The 17,259-nt window shown below is 43.8% G+C and overlaps 1 pseudogene; it reads left to right on the top strand.

The window, feature by feature from the left end:
• The first annotated feature begins 12,186 nt into the window (after positions 1 to 12,186).
• LOC110287028 (thyroid hormone receptor-associated protein 3 pseudogene) lies at positions 12,187 to 15,062 on the top strand (annotated as a pseudogene).
• Positions 15,063 to 17,259: the final 2,197 nt, after the last annotated feature.

Here is a 17,259-nt window from a genome sequence, read left to right as displayed (position 1 = left end):
AACTAAAGCATTGATTATACCTAGTACTGACTAGTATAGAGCCACAGGAACTCCCACACATTGCTGATAGGAACATAGAAGGATATGATCTCTTTAGAAAGATGGTTGCCAATCTCTACAAAAGCCAAAGAGACACATCTCCTATAACCCACCAATCTACCCCTGGAAATATACTCCAAAGAAAGGAATGCTTTTGTTTACCAAAAGATGCATACATAAGCAGCTTCGTTTATAGCAGCAAAAAGATATAAAAATGCATGGTTCACAGCTGGACAGTGGTAGTGCATATCTTTATTTTTTCCATTTTTATTAGGTATTTACTTCATTTACATTTCAAATGCTATTCTGAAAGTCCCCTATACCCTCCGCCCCCCGCCCCCTGCTAGTGCATATCTTTAATCCCAGCACTTGGGAGACAGAGACAGGTGGATCTATGAGTTTGGGTCCGGCCTGATCTGCAGATTGGAAGGAAAGAAGGAAAGAAGGAAAGAAGGAAAGGAAAGGAAAGGAAAGGAAAGGAAAGGAAAGGAAAGGAAAGGAAAGGAAAGGAAAGGAAAGGAAAGGAAAGGAAAGGAAAGGAAGGGAAGAAAGAAGAGAGAGAGAGAGAGAGAGAGAGAGAGAGAGAGAGAGAGAGAGAAAGAAAGAAAGAAAGAAAGAAAGAAAGAAAGAAAGAAAGAAAGAAAGAAAGAAAGAAAGAAAGAAAGAGAAAGAAATTTCATTGTTCACTAATGTGGCAACAGGTAAATGAACTATGTAATAATCCTACAGTACAATATTGCACAGCAAAAAAAATCTGCTGTATACAATGGATGAGTCTTACAGATACCACATGAAAGAGCAACAACCAAGGCAAATTTAAGAGTATATACCATAATACCATTTATGTAAGGTTTAAGAACAGGCATATACATCTAGAGTGCAGCAGGATGGTCTGGGATGGTGAGCATTTTTCTGTTCCTTGAACTGGTTAGTGGCTACTTGCATATAGACATAGCTAAAAGTTCCTCCCGGGAACTATAAGCATCTGCAAACTTTAAGCCCTTTCCTATAAAATGGTAGACCAGAAATCTTAGTTTAAAGTAATACAAAAGGAGGGTTAGGAAGATAGCTCAGTCAGTAAGGTGTTTGTCTTGCAAGCATAAGGACCTGATTTTGATTCCTGAAACTAAAGTAAAATCTTGCCAGGCTGGGGGGGGGGGAGGGAGGGAGAGAGAGAGAGAGAGAGAGAGAGAGAGAGAGAGAGAGAGAGAGAGAGAGAGAGAGAGAGAGCACATGGATCAGACCACCCACTTTTCCCATCCTCCCCCTCATCTGTGGAGTTGTGGACACCAGGACATATGACAGAGCCAATTGATTGCTTCACACAAGAGATTATCTGGGAGAGTTAGACTGATGCCGTAGTAGGTATAATTAGTGGGAAACAGATGCGAGATTGGCACTGCAGTGTGAGGCAGGATAAGCATTTCATGCTAAAAGGCCTTCTGAGTCGTTTCCTGTCTCCTGTTAACAAAAAGGTGACTCATGCTGAGGCGGAGATGGAGGAATTATTTGAAAATGGATGATTTCCCCTTCTTTAGAAACTTGAGTTCAGTAGATAGACAGAAACACACACGTGCATGTGTGAGTACATCCAAGTGCATGAGTACATGAGTACACACCACACACAGACACATACACCCACACCACATACACATACCACACACACACACACACACACACACACACACACACACGGGGAGGGGACGGGGTGGGGGACAGGGAGGGGTGAGGAAGAGAGAAAGAGAAACAGAACACTATCTCTGAGAAGCACTGATTCCTAGGGGATTATGTCAAAATTGGGGGAGCGGGGAAAGAGACAGAGACAGAGAGACAGAGAGACAGAGACAGAGAGTCAGACACATAGAGAGAGAGAGAGACAGAGAAATTTAAGAAAAATTAGAAGGTATACCAAGCTCACAAAATAAACACATTATTTTTACCCAAGTACTGTCTAATTCACATATAGTAGAACCCACCCTTCATAATATACAATCTCATAAGCTTGAATAAATGCACATAGCTATGTAGCCACCACCACAATCAGGACACAGGACAGTTCTGTGACACCCTCCCAGTTCCTTTGAGGGGAATCCCTGTAGTCAGCTCCTTGTCTCACCCATGACCCCTGCAACTGCCGATCTGTTCTTCATCAGTGCAGGCTACCCTTTACTATAATCTCACATCAGTGGAATGTATAACATGCAGCTTTGGGATCTCACTCCTTTCACTTAGCATGAAGCCTATGATCCCCGTTATTATGTGTATCAGTATTCAATTTCTTTCTATTGCTGAGTAGCATTCTCTGGTGTTATAAATATTACTATTTTTAAACTTTAATTCCAGTCATTTGATGCTGGTATTTAGAAATACAGTTTATAAGGCTTTGTATATTTGCCTTGTGCAAAATTGTAAAACTGGCTTACAGTTCTAAAAATTGTAAAACTGACTAACAATTTCTAGTCATCTTAGAGATTCTTTGGGATTTATCCCATAGATAATTATGTCTCTTACAAATAAAAATATTTCTTTTATCAATCTGGATGCCTTTAACAAAGTGGCTGGTCCATCTGCCTATTGTGGTCTCTCAATAGCAAAGACAGTAGACAAGCCATGTCTTAAATATTACCTATGGTTATCCCATATCAAAGAATTATAGAAAAATTTCACAGAAAAACTGAGTGGTCAGAACCAGAAGTAATTCACAGACATTATCCTTACAAATCAATAAATAGGATAAATCACACCACGATGGGACTGGGGTGCCTAATACGTCATGGAAGCAGCAAGGCAGAAATATTTGGTAAATAGTATTTATTATCAAGAAATACACACCCCACAAACAAACAGTAAGAAGAATAAGATGAACAACATCATGCTAACACCAGCTAATAAGTTGAATGTGCCTATAGAGAGACATAAACACAATTGAATTTCAGGGGTTTCCTTTGGAAGATCTCAGAGAAGGACTCAGGAGGCAAGGACTCTTGACACTAGCACTTGGAAGGTCGTGTCACCTGGACAGCCAATATATTTTATTTCAATACAGTGAAGATTAAGGGTCTTGGAGCCATATTATCTGGGTTCAAATTCCACCTCAACTCAGAAATAGCTGTGTGATTTTCAACAAGTCTGTTTTCCTTCTGTGGTGTCCATAAAACACAACCACTTAGTAGGTCAGAAGACTAAATTTGTCAATGTTGGTGTGTTAATGTTGGTGTCTTAGGGTTTTACTGCTGTGAACCAGGGCAACTTTTGAACCAAGGTCATTGTCATGATCAAGGCAACTCTTATAAGGACATTTAATTGGGGCTGGCTTACAGGTTTACAGGTTCAGTCCATTTTCATCATGGCAGGAGCATGGCAGGATCCAGGAAGGCACAGTACAAGAGGAGCTGAGAGTTCTACATCTTCATCTGAAGGTCAATAGGAGAAGACTGACTTCCAAGCAACTAGGATGAGGTCTTAAAGCCCATGCCCACAGTGACACAGCTACTCCAACAAGGCCATACTTCCTAGAATTGCCACTCCCTGGGCCAAGCATATTCAAACCACCACATTTAGATACAATTCTTAAATTGTATCTGGCACACGAGTACTCTGAATGACACCACATGTGCACACACACACATGCACATGCACACACACAAGCACACACATGCACACAGATGTGCAGGAGTATACTTGTCATCAATCAATTACAAGTCCAAACATTTCCTTGACCATTTAAAGATTTATTTTTAGTTATTGAGTTATATGTATATGTGTGTTTGCAGGTGAGTGTGTGTAGGAAGGAGGAATGTAAGTTCTGTAGAAGCCAGAAGAAGGTTGGGGTCCCCTGGACCTGGAGTTATATTTATTTGTGAGCCACCTATCCATTCTAGGAATCCGATTTATATCCTTTGAAAGAGGAGTATGTATTCTTTTCTTTTGTTGTTTTCTTTTATTGATTATTTTATTTATTTACATTTCAAATGTTGTTCCCCTTCCCAGTTTCTCCTCCACAAACCCCCATTCCACCCCTCCCCCTGCTTCTATGAGGAAACTCCTCCACCCACCAACCCACTACTGCCTTACCGCCCTAGCATTCCCTTACACTGGGGCATTGATTCTCCACAGGACCAAGGGCCTCCCATCCCATTGATGCCAGATGCCAACCTCTGCCACATATGCAGCTGGAGCCATGAGTCCCTCCATGTATACTCTTTGGTTGGTGGTTTAGTCCCTGGGAGCTCTGACCAGGGGGAGGGGTCTGGTTGGTTGATATTGTTGTTCTTCCTATGGGGTTGCAATTCCCTTCAGCTCCTTCTGTATTTTCTCTAACTCCTGTACTGGGCTCCCCATGCTCAGTCAGGTTGGCTGCAAGCATCCACATCTGTATTGGTCAGGCACTGGCAGAGCCTCTCAGGGAACAGCCATACCAGGCTCCTGTCAGCAAGCAGTTCTTGGTATCAGCAATAGTATCTGGATTTGGTGTCTGCAGATGGGATGGATCCCCAGGCGGAGCAGTCTCTAGATGGCCTTTCCTTAAGTCTCTGCTCCACACTTTATCCCTGCATTTCCTTTAGACAGGAACCATTCTCTTGTTAATATTTTTGAGATGGGTGGGTGGCCCCATCCCTCAAATGGGGGCCGTGCCAAACCTCTGGATATGGTCTCTACAGGTTCTCTCTCAGGCAAATGGATGGAACTAGAAAATATCATCCTGAGTGAGGTAACCTAGTCACAAAAGAACACACATGGTATGTATTCACTGATAAGTGGATATTAGGAAAAAAGCTCAGAATATCCAAGATACAACTCACAGACCATGTGAAGCTCAAGAAGAAGGAAGGCCAAAGTGTGGATGCTTTAGTCATATCTAGAAGGGAGAACAAAATAATCACAGTAGGTAGAGGGAGGGAGGGACCTGGGAGGGAAAGAGAGGAGGAGGGTAATAGGGGGCAGGTTCAGATTCAAGAGGAGATGGGAATGGGGTGGGGAGAAGTACAGAGAGTCAGAAAACTGAACGGAGGTGTGTAGCAGTGGGTGGTGGGGAATTGGGGTTAGCCACTAGAAAGTCCCAGACACAAGGAAAGCAAGAGGCTCCCAGGACCCAACGGAGATAAGTATGTATTCAGTGATGGGCTATCATCTCTCCAGCCCCTCCTTGAGATGTTTAAATGCAGAGACTGGATAAAAGAGGAGAAAAAAATGAAAAGGAGTACTGAGTTATCAATGGCAAAAACATACTCCTGGTTCATGTAAGAAAGGTCCATAATCTCACTATGCTATCCATTCAATGCTTCCTTGGCCCTAAAGACAAGTGTGGGAAAGAGGAGATTTGCTCAGAGACAGTCCATCAAGAAAGGAGTTGGACCAGCACCCAGGAGACCTGTATATCTCTCAGAAGAAGAGCAACTGAAGAAATATTTTCTCTGAGCGTGGTAACATGATAATACTCCCAAGGGAGCAATAGTGAATGCAGCTTGGTTTAGCTTGTTTGAATGACTAATGTGTATCCCTCTCTTTGGTTCTGACAACCCTGTAAAGAATGCAGAGGCATAGGGTTCACCTCCATTTCTAGCCGAGAAAGGTGGAGGAACTCACACATGATGTCACAGTTGGTACGTAGCACAGGAGAAACTTGAACTCAGGTTTCTTCCACCCCTATGTTGTTGACAAAAGCAGCCAAGGAAAGAAGGGTTGGTTTGGGCTCAGTTTGAGAGTGCAGTCTAACGTGCCGAGCAACGGAAGCATGGCAGCAGGACTTGGAGACATTTGATGGCATTGCATCTAGGGTCAGGAAGCAGGAAGAGCAATGAATAGTTGCTCAGCTCACTTCTCCTTTTTATTCGGTTCAGGACCCCAGCCTGTGGAATGCTTCCACCCACATTTAAGGTGGGTCTTCCCACTTGAATTAACTCAGTGTAGAAACTCCTTCGCAGACCCACCCAGAGATGTGTCTCCTAGGTAATTTTAGATCCCATCAAGTTTACATTAACCACCACAGACACCCATTGTGGTTCACCTTACATCTTTGTTTCCAAGAAACCTGAAGGCATTCTGACAGTGGAGTGTAAAATGATATAAGCTTACCTTTTTTGTCTTTATTAGAAAAAAAAAAAGGAAAACCGAGGTGAACTGGCGATTTACAAGATGTCCTTTGTCAATCAGTTTTGTCCCTAATACGTGTCCATCTCAGGAAAATCTTAAGCAATTAATGACACAGATAGCACAAAGGTATGACAAGTATGTAAAAGATGCCCCCCCCCCGAGGGTCTGAAGATGGGGAACTTTGCTGTATATTGGTTGAAAAGGACTGTTACTTGTGTATGACTGTAGTAGGCCTGGACCTGCTACCAAAGAACAAATGACCTTGTAGCAGTTGCTGGCCTGTTGGACTTCAGCTTTATCCTAGGTAGAGCAAGACTGGAAGCTGAGGTCATCCATGGAGCTGCTCCAGCTGGAAGCTGCTCAGATAGATGCTGAGTGTAATGTCCAAAAAAGCATTAGGGTGGGCCTTTTTTTTTTTTTTGGTCCCCCTTTCCCTCTTCTACAGTCAGCTTTAATTTGTCCGAAATAAAGCTGATTTGCGGCTGCTGGATTCAGGGCACATTCCTATGTGTAAGTTGCCCAGGGTCTCTTTTTCAGGAGCCTTTAATGAAGGTTCCTAAGGCAGCTTGAATTCTGGAGTCTCCTTCCCTCTCCTTGGCTCTGTGCCCTGGCCCCAGGCAGCCCACTTAGAGGGGAGGATCATGACAGACAAAGAGGCAAGGAAGGGTTTCTGTAGGCTGTCCTTATCTAAAGGCAGAACAAAAGAGATGACTTGTCAGGATTCCAGCAAGGAGGAGATTTAGGGCAGTAAGAGGAATGGAATTCTTGACAGGTCAACTCCACATGGGGTCAGGGTCAGTGCAGAAAGGTTTGTAGAAAAAGCGTGGCTCCCATTTGAATGTGTCTTGGATGCACTTGTAGTTGGATGTGTCACGAGCAGTCCTCCTTCCTCTGAAGCAGGTCAGCAACCCAGAACAAAAAGGTACAAGGTACACTGGCAGTTACTGAAATTATGAGGGACACTCTGACCTGCTCTTAGGTAACAACTTACTCTCCTTGTGCCTCAGTTTCCCGGTATATGAATATAGACATAACTATAGGTACCTCCTAAGTTTCTAGTAATGACTAAATGAAATAAGACATGTAAACAAATTATGGCATGGAATAAGAGCACTTAGACAAACATTTGTCAGAATCCTGCTGTGATCATGAATGAGTCCTTTAACGTTAAGCTTCAGTAATACTAAAAGTACATATTTTAAGAGAGGACTGATATAAAGATCCTATTGCATAATAATGCAAACAAGGTGTAGTGATGCATACCGGCAATTCCAGCATTCAGAAGACAGAGGCAGGAGGATAAGGGCAAGTTCCAGGTCAGCTTGACTCATTATAAAACTGCATCTTGAGGAGGAGGAGGTGGTGGAAGAGGAGGAGGAAGAAGAAGAGGAGAAGAGGTGGAAGAGGAGGAAGAGGAGGTGGTGGAAGAGGAGGAGGAAGAAGAAGAGGAGAAGAGGTGGAAGAGGAGAAAGAGGAGGTGGTGGAAGAGGAGGAGGAGGAGGAAGAAGAGGAGGAGGAGGAGAAGAAGAAGAAGAAGAAGAAGAAGAAGAAGAAGAAGAAGAAGAAGAAGAAGAAGAAGAAGAAGAAGAAGAAGAAGAAGAAGAAGAAGAAGAAAAGCTCCAAACTGGAAGGCTGTGGAGATGGCTCAGTGGGTAAACTGTTTGCTGTACATGAATACAAACCTGACTTTGGATTCTCAGCACCCATGCAAAAGCTGAATGAAATAGCTTGAATGTGCTGGGGTGAGGGTGGGATTGTGATAGGTGGATTCCCAGAGTTCTCTGGCCAGCCAGTCTAGTTCATTTGGGTTCAATGAGAGACCCTGTTTCGTGAAAAAAGGTGGACATGAAATAAGATAGCCATCTATCTTCCTCTCACCTCCATATACTTGCATACAAATGTGCATGCAATCACATATACAAACATACAAACACATACACACATACAGACATACACACATGTAAACACATGTACACACATACACACATATGCACATATATACATATATACACACATGCACACATATACACACATACACACATGCACACAGAGACATACACACATACATATACACATATTCACGCATACATACACATATATACACATATACACATACACACATACATACACATACTCACATACACACACACACACACACACACAAACACAACAAAAGAAAACAAAACAAAGCCCTGAGCAGAATACCTCTGAGTTTGACTTCCTCAATAAAGGATTAGTTGTGACAGGCATGGAGTGGTACTCTTTAAATTCTCTCTCAAGAAAAGACGCATGGCTAGGGCTGTGAAAAACATTGCCAGCAGACAGCATTTGCTGTTGGCCCCCTTGGGTACAGTATGTCCCTTAGAAGCTCTCTGAAACAGAGCCTACTTTTTTTTCCCTAAGCTGTCTAGCACCACACTGAAAAAAACAGCAGACTGACTCTAAATGCTTGTTGAAGGACTGGCTAAATTAGTAACTTACTTCTGGAACATAGAGCAAATCTCAGTGGAGTGGACTTTGAAGTAGTCAAGGTTAGAGGGGAGGAAGCACTTCTTAGAGCCTAATCCAAGCCCACAGAGGGATGAGGCTGCTCTTGCCAAAATCACTCGCCATCTTAACAGAGTTCTTTTCCTTATCTTCTTTTAAAGATAGGATGGAGAGACCCAGCTTTTTGGGATCCAATTTAGTTTAGTTCTTGTCAAAATCCCTCCTCTGTCTCCCCAGGCTTGGATGGGGGAAAGACAGGAGTGCTGTGCTGACCTCATTTCCAGTCAGGACTGCCTATGAAAATGTAGTCTTGGCAGATGTGCCCTTTCGAGGAGATTTTTATCTTACAGAGCTTGACAGATTTTCGGCTTCACTCTTTAATTTGAAGTGTCTCATATTACCCCTTCCCCTGCTGCCATTCCAGCTTGGGTAATTTTTTCTCTAAAGCGACAGTTTCTCAGTTGGTGGTTGCATTCCAGAGGAGGCTAATGGGAAAGGCAGAATTGCCACATCTTGAATAACTTAAACCAAAGTGAGAATTGGATATGGGATTGACCAGAATATAGCCCAGTCCCCAGCTTTGAAGGAGTATTTTCCAAACACCAGTCCATGAAGCAGGAGCAAGGCCCTATTCCCACGGAGTTATGATCTGGTGAGAGAGTGCTAACATGCAATGGTGGCCACCAACATTCTGTAACCCCTCCAGTGGTGGGGTAGAGTCTATTTCTGTACCCTTGAACTTAGGCTGGTCTTTGACTTGTTAGACCAAAGGTTTGCAGCAGAAGTGATGCTTCAATTCCTTACTTAGAGTCCAAGCTCTTGGAATACAATAGCGATCATGTGACTATGTCTCAGTGATTCTACTAGAGGGTGGAGGAACATGCAGAGAAGGCCCCTGTGACACAGTCCTCTCCGGGGAGGCTATTATAAGCCAACCAGTCAGTCTCAACTGGCCCAGGCTGACAGCACATGTATGCATGAGCCCAGATCAAATGGCCAACTCACAAAATCATGACTTAATTAAATAAGTGATGCTGAGACCTATAGGTTTTAGAGCAGATCGTTACATACTAAAAAACAAATGCAGGGGGACTATGTGATATAGGAAGGGACACAAAGTAAAGAGGATACCAAACAAATGACCAAGATAAGTTACACTGTGACATGCTCCATTTGAGAAACAAACAGGGTCAGGGGCTGGTGATAGACAAAGACTATGGGTGGCAAACTGAGAAAACAGGGAGAACATCTTGGAAGTAGTGACATATTTCCTGGGATCCAAAGGAAGGGAAGGAATCAGTTAGGTGAAGACTTGAGAAGATTTGAGAGACTAGAAGTGATAGGCTGGAAAAGTAGACATGTTTTTAAAAGACACTGAATAAAGGCCAGAACTCAGTGACACAGGACCACAGGGAGGCAGAAGACCACAGGAAGACAGAGGAGTGGGTCAGGTACAGTATGAAACTCTTAGAGGATTTCACATGAAGCCCAGGACCTATACAATATCTACCTTTTAAGCTCACTCCAGATGCAGGAAGGAGGATAGAGGGCCGAATTCTGGAATTATTTTAGAGGAAAGCTTTTATACAAAGCATATGCTGGCCTGAAACCAAATTTTGTTATTTCATCCATGTGTCTAATGAACTTTAGGTCATTGGCATTGCTTTCCTGTTTAAGTGCTTGCTGACTCTAAAATTTTCATTGAGGACTTTTTAAAGTTTTGTTGTATTTTTAATTATAATTGTATCTATTTATGGGGTATAGCTGGATGGATGGGGCATAATTGCCTCACATTTTACAGAGGTTTTATTGGTAACTAATAGGTGGACAAGGTTTTTCTCACACTTTTAAAGGCAGCTAAAGCATCAGATTTCATGTAGAATTGAGTATTTGAGTCACAATTATTTTTTTAAAAAACTTTTTATTGATTCTTTGAGTTTCACATCATGTACCACAGTCCCATTCATCACCCTGTTTCTCCATATCTACCCTCTGCCCTTGCAACCTCTCCCCCTAAAGAAACCACACACACAAACAACAAACAAAACAAAGCATCAAACACATCTCATTGTTGTAACAGTGTGTCCCCCAGTATATCCCTTTGTCCACACACCTTCACTTGCAAATGTTCATGACAATGAGTTCAAGATCTCTGGCTTCTGTGACACCAGCAATATTGGATCCTTATAAGGACTTCTCCCAGTTATCCTGTGTCGTGGAGATCCTGCAGCTTTGGATCAGGGGGGCTGGCCCTTTCATGTATCCCGATTATTCACAGATGATATGGATTTGGGGTGGGCCAATTCAGAGCCCTGGATCTAGGTCTGGGAGGTAGCTGAGCTAGTCAGCTCTCCCTTATCTGTACTATCAAGGTGAACTGGGGCAAGGCCAGTTCTGACAGTCCCTGAACATCCACATGATCCCCAGCAGCCATCCTCACCAGGGACATCCCAATGTTCTCTAGGGGTAATATGAGGGGACATCAACACCAACTCCTGCTACTGCATAGCCACAGATTCACATATAGCCCTCAGTGGCAGCTCTGGCTGGGATCTCACAATGGCCCCAGGTGGTGGGGCTGGCCACTCACAGCAGGCTACTCCTCTCCACCCTCAAGTCTCCAGCTCCATCTCTTCATACTGCTTAAGTTGTTCCACTTCTCTTTCTTTCCTATCTGTCCACGACATACTTGCACATTGTGATGAGTCCAGCTGCAGGCTGGCCACAAGCCTGGAGGGCCCCTGCGTGATATCCTCTATCCATGCTACGTGGCATGGCAGCAAATGGGTGTCTCTATAGGCTCACCTGTACTGTACATTGTAGGGCAGGTCTGTGGGTGGCATGCTGGTCTGCTGGTCTCTGTCTTCCTCTTCCCATGCTAGATTTGATTAGATTTTTATGAGTCCTAGTTATAAGACATCTTTGGCCACCAAACCAGGCATCAAGCTAGGATGAACAAAGGACTTGCATCTGCTCTGCCTCTGACTGGTATAAGAACACTAACAACAAAGTGTGTTTTGTCCATTGCCAGGGTGGGGTTATGAGCCACAATTCTTAATCTCACAATTTTGTGAAATTTTCCATGGTACATTTTCTAAGTATATTTTCTAAAAGCAGACTCTACTTTGAATATCTTTAACTCAAATTTTCATAATAGTGTCCCCAGACATCTACATTTGCTTATAAATTGTCTACTACTTGATGTGATTTTTCTTAGACATTTACTTGAAAATATTTGTTTGGAAATGATTATCAAGGAGCCACACAGGGATGAAATTCCTGCTCAGTGGTAAAGTATTTCTCTTGCATGCACAAAGCCCAGGCTCTATCCCCAACACTACAAAGGTAAGAGGGAGAAATAAAAGAAAGAAGGAAGGTAGAAATAGAGGGAAGGGGGGGAAGGAAGAGGGAAGAAAAAGTTGCCACAAGTTCAAGGTCAATCTGGGTTGATGAGATCTTGGCATTAAAAAACAAAAACAAAAACAAAAACAAAACAAAACAAAAAACCAAACTGAGATCCTGCCTTTAAAACAACAACAACAAAAAATCGGCTCCCAGCCTGTCAAGGTGTAAACTCTTCCAAGATGTCAAAAACAAACAAATCCAAGTCTGGGTCTTGCTCTTCTCGCTCAAGATCTGCATCCAGATCTCGGTCTCGTTCGCTTTCAAAGTCTCAGTCCCAAAGCTGATCTGTCTCTCGTTCAAGGAAGTGCGGGTTGAGTTCTAGGTCTTGTTCCAGATCATATTCTCCAGCTCATAACAGAGAAAGGAATCACTCCAGAGTGTATCAGAATCGAGATTTCCGAGGTCACAACAGAGGCTACAGGAGGCCCTATTACTTCCGTGGGCGAAACCGAGGCTTTTATCCATGGGGCCAATATAACCGAGGTGGCTATGGAAACTACCGTTTTAATTGGCAGAACTACCGGCAAGCATACAGCCCTCGTCAGTGCCGTTCTCAATCCCGGTCCCCAAAGAGAAGGTCCCCTTCACCACGGTCCAGAAGCCATTCTAGGAACTCTGACAAATCATCCTCTGACAGGTCAAGACGCTCCTCATCCTCCTGGTCGTCCTCCAACCACAGCAGAGTTGAGTCATCTAAGCGAAAGTCTACAAAAGAGAAAAAGTCCTTTTCCAAGGATAGCCAGCCATCTCAGGCAGCTGGTGATAACCAGGGAGTTGAGGCTAAGGAGCAGACATTCTCTGGAGGCACCTCTCAAGATATAAAAGGGTCTGAGAGCTCAAAGCCATGGCCAGATGCCACCACCTATGGCGCTGGTTCTGCATCACGGGCCTCGGTTTCTGATCTGAGTCTCCGGGAGAGAAGACCAGCTCTCAAAAGCCCCCTCCAGTCTGTGGTGGTTAGGCAAAGGTCACCACACCCTAGCCCTGTGCCAAAACCCAGTCCTCCACTTTCTAATGTATCCCAGTTGGGCTCATCTATGTCAGGGGGTGCTGGATATCAGTCTGGAGCACACCAAGGTCAGTTCGACCATGACCCTGGGTCTTTGAGTCCATCCAAAAAGAGCCCTGTGGGTAAGAGTCCACCAGCTACTGGCTCTGCATATGGTTCATCTCAGAAAGAGGAGAGTGCTGCTTCAGGAGGAGCGGCATATTCAAAAAGGTATCTGGAGGAGCAGAAGACAGAGAATGAGAAGGATAAGGAGCAGAAACAAACAAATGCTGATAAGGAGAAGCTGAAGGAGAAAGGGGGCTTCTCTGATGTTGATGTCAAAATGAAATCTGATCCATTTGCTCTCAAGGCGGACTCTGAGAAGCCCTTCCAAGGCAACCAGTCGCCCAAAAGGTATAAGCTTCGGGATGACTTTGAGAAAAAGATGGCTGACTTTCACAAGGCGGAGATGGATGAGCAAGATAAGGACAAAAGTAAGGGAAGGAAGGAACCGGAGTTTGATGATGAGCCCAAATTTATGTCTAAAGTCATAGCCGGTGCAAGCAAAAACCAGGAGGAAGAGAAGTCAGGTAAGTGGGAGAGCCTGCACACAGGGAAGGAAAAGCAGAGGAAAGCAGAGGAAACGGAGGAGGAGCCTTTCACAGAGAGATCCCGAAAGGAGGAGCGTGGAGGGTCCAAGAGGAGAGAAAGTGGGCACAGGGGCTTTGTGGCAGAAAAGAATTTCCGGGTGACTGCATACAAGGCGGTCCAGGAGAAAACTTCATCCCTGCCCCCAAGGAAGACCTCTGAGAGCCTTGACAAGCTGGGAAACAAAGGAGACTTTTCTTCGGGGAAGTCTTCCTTTTCTATTACCCGGGAGGCCCAGGTCAATGTCCGGATGGACTCCTTCGATGAGGACCTTGCACGACCTAGTGGTTTATTGGCTCAGGAACGAAAGCTCTGTCGGGATCTAGTCCATAGCAACAAAAAGGAGCAGGAATTCCGTTCCATTTCCCAGCACATACAGCCAGCTCAGTCTCAGCGTAGCCCCTCAGAATTGTTTACCCAGCACATAGTGACCATTGTTCATCATGTTAAAGAGCATCACTTTGGATCCTTGGGAATGACATTGCATGAACGCTTTACTAGATACCTAAAGAGAGGAAATGAACACGAAGCAGCTAAAAATAAGAAAAGCCCAGAGATACACAGGAGGATAGAAATTTCCCCCAGTACATTCAGAAAGCATGGTTTGACTCATGAGGAATTGAAAAGTCCATGGGAACCTGGCTACAAGGCTGAGGGAAAATACAAAGATGATCCTGTTGATCTTCGCCTTGATATTGAATGTCGTAAAAAACATAGGGAGAGAGATCTTAAGCGAGGTAAATCAAGAGAGTCAGTGGATTCCAGAGACTCTAGCCACTCAAGAGAAAGATCAACTGAAAAGACAGAGAAAACCCACAAAGGATCAAAGAAGCAGAAGACACCGCAGAGCAAGAGACTGGTCCAGGTCCTTCTCTTCCTCCTCCTCCTCCCAGTCCTCCCATTCCTACAAAGCAGAGGAGTACCCTGAGGAGGCAGAAGAGAGGGAGGAGAGCACCTCAGGTTTCGACAAATCCAGATTGGGAACCAAAGACTTCGTGGGTCCGAATGAAAGAGGAGGCAGAGCTCGGGGAACCTTTCAATTTCGAGCAAGAGCGAGAGGATGGGGCAGAGGAAACTATTCTGGTAACAATAACAACAACAGCAACAAGGATTTTCAAAAGAGAAGCCGGGAAGAAGAATGGGATCCAGAGTACACGCCCAAGAGCCAGAAGTATTACCTGCATGACGGCCAGGAAAGCGAGGGCAGCGACAAGTGGAGGAGCCCAGGCCGCGGCCAAGGAGCCTTTCCCGGGGGCGGGGCCGGTTCATGTTCCGGAAGTCCAGTACCAGCCCCAAATGGGCCCATGACAAGTTCAGTGGGGAAGAGGGAGAGATAGAAGATGATGAGAGTGGGACAGAGAACAGAGAAGAAAAGGACAATTTACGGCCCTCAGCTGAGTAGGGGCAGCTCTTGATGGAGCCCTTGCCTGGGGAAGAAAGGCGCTGGGAGAGGCTGGTGGAGCTAAACAAGGAGCCTCAAGAAGATCCTGAAAACGCCACCCCACAACCCACTAGCCACACAGAATCCATCCCACGACAGCAGAGTGTGTCCCTGGTGCCATCCGTCTCACTGGACAGAGGACAGGACGCTGCCACCGAGCCTAGATCAGACCACACACTGGGCTCCTGCTGCTGGTGGTGTGTGGGGTGGGCAGGGTAGGGAGAAGGATGCTGATGCTTGGACTTTGTTTTGGTTTTGTTGTCCCATGTCCCACCCCCCACTCCCACCCCAATTAGAAACCAAGTTTTCTTCATTTCATTTCGTTTGGAACTAAATGGGAATTTGGTTTTCAGTCTCTTCCTGTCCTGCGTTTTATTAAGAAATCCTTTTTCTTTTTCTTTTTCTTTTTCTTTTTCTTTTTCTTTTTCTTTTTCTTTTTCTTTTTCTTTTTCTTTTTCTTTTTCTTTTTCTTTTTCTTTTTCTTTCTTTTTCTCTTTCTCTTTCTTTTTCTTTTTCTTCTTTTTAGGGGATATATAGTAATATTAGCGTAGAGATTTTAATTTGGGCAACTTTGACTCTTAAGAGAAAACAAAGCATGTGAATAAAAACTGAAGTGTTCACCTCAAAAAAAAAAAAAAACACAATCAGGTAAGAGCTAATGACATGAATCAGGCAGTAAAATATTCTGCTGCCAGGCCTGACAAACTCAGTTTGATCCCCAAGACTCACATGACAGAAAGGGATGACCTACTCCCACAGGTGTCTTCTGACCTCCACACACATATGCTGTGGCATGGACACACACATACATGCAAAAATTTGATTATATATAACAAAATAATATAAATAGATAACCAGGACATAGTCTGACAGGTCTAATTCACATGTTAATCTGATATTGAGGTGGAAGATGGCCTGTTGCTTCCTAATGAAAGGCTGTATCCTAGTGATTTGTCTAGATGAAATTAGGGAACAGAGCTGATGTCTTTTGGCTCCCTTAATCTTTCACAGGTCTTGCATGCCAGCTGGGAAGATATGAACAGCTCCAGACAAGTAACCAGGGTTCCTCTGTATCTCCATATCTTCTCTCCATTGGGTGTCTCCAAATGGCAGCCATGGAGTAGCCAAACTTCTTATATGACATTAACAAAACCTGTCCTTTTGATGAGGGTAAGGGGATACAAGCACTCTCCAAGCCAAAGGTACTCCTATCACCAACTGAAGCTAAATAGTAGTCAAAACTAATATTGTACACTAAAAAGACTGTCACATAGGCTAACCTATGTTCTCAAGGAAGCAAGGGAAATACTTTTCAGTGAGACAGTGGTCACGTTCTGAAGAAGCACATGGAATTAGAAATGGTATAGACTTTTTTTTTTTTTTTGAAAATATGCTTGGCCACAAATGGAAAGAACCAGTGTGAAATGTGCTCGTGGTCAGGGAGATGGCTCATGAAACAAACAAACAAACAAACAAAAAAACAGGAGATTTGGTTTAACTTGTAGCTTTTCCAAATGTGTGTGTGTGTATGTGTGTGTGTATGTGTGTATCCATTATAGATAGATAGATAGATAGATAGATAGATAGATAGATAGATAGATCCAGTTTAATATAGAGTTTGTGACTGCAAGGTAAGGGAAAGAGGAAGAGAGAAACTCACATATGCTAGGCACCAATTATGCCCCATATACTTTATACAAAGCTACCTTCAGATCAGCAACTATTGGGCACCTGATTCATGGGGATGGAATCTGTCTTGGATTCAGTCTTTTCTGATGTTCATCTAGTTCAACTGATTGGTGGATTTGCTACTGCATCCGTAGTAGCCGGTCAATCAGAGAAAGGCTGGGTTGCAGTCTTCAGAGGCACCACGATTCTCTTCCACTTCTTTTCCCATCTGCCAGCCTCTTATCCCAAGCTGCATAGAATGAAGGGGTACTAGAGGACCAAGCCTCCTCTATTGAACGTACTTTTCATTTCTCATTTTATTCATGATTGCCATTGTCTCACTGGTTGAGTTAAGTCACATACATGGCCAGATCAGATACACAAACATTGCAAGAGTGTAAATAGAAGGAACAGAGGTAACTTTGACTATATAGTTCAACCCACCATAGTGTAAGCTGTCAATTTTTCACTAACCAACTCATCCACAAGA

Source organism: Mus caroli, unplaced genomic scaffold, assembly GCF_978045245.1.
Source record: "Mus caroli unplaced genomic scaffold, Mus_caroli_1 scaffold_5, whole genome shotgun sequence".
Classification (NCBI taxonomy): Eukaryota; Metazoa; Chordata; class Mammalia; order Rodentia; family Muridae; genus Mus; species Mus caroli.
This window is presented reverse-complemented; position numbering and strand designations above follow the sequence as displayed.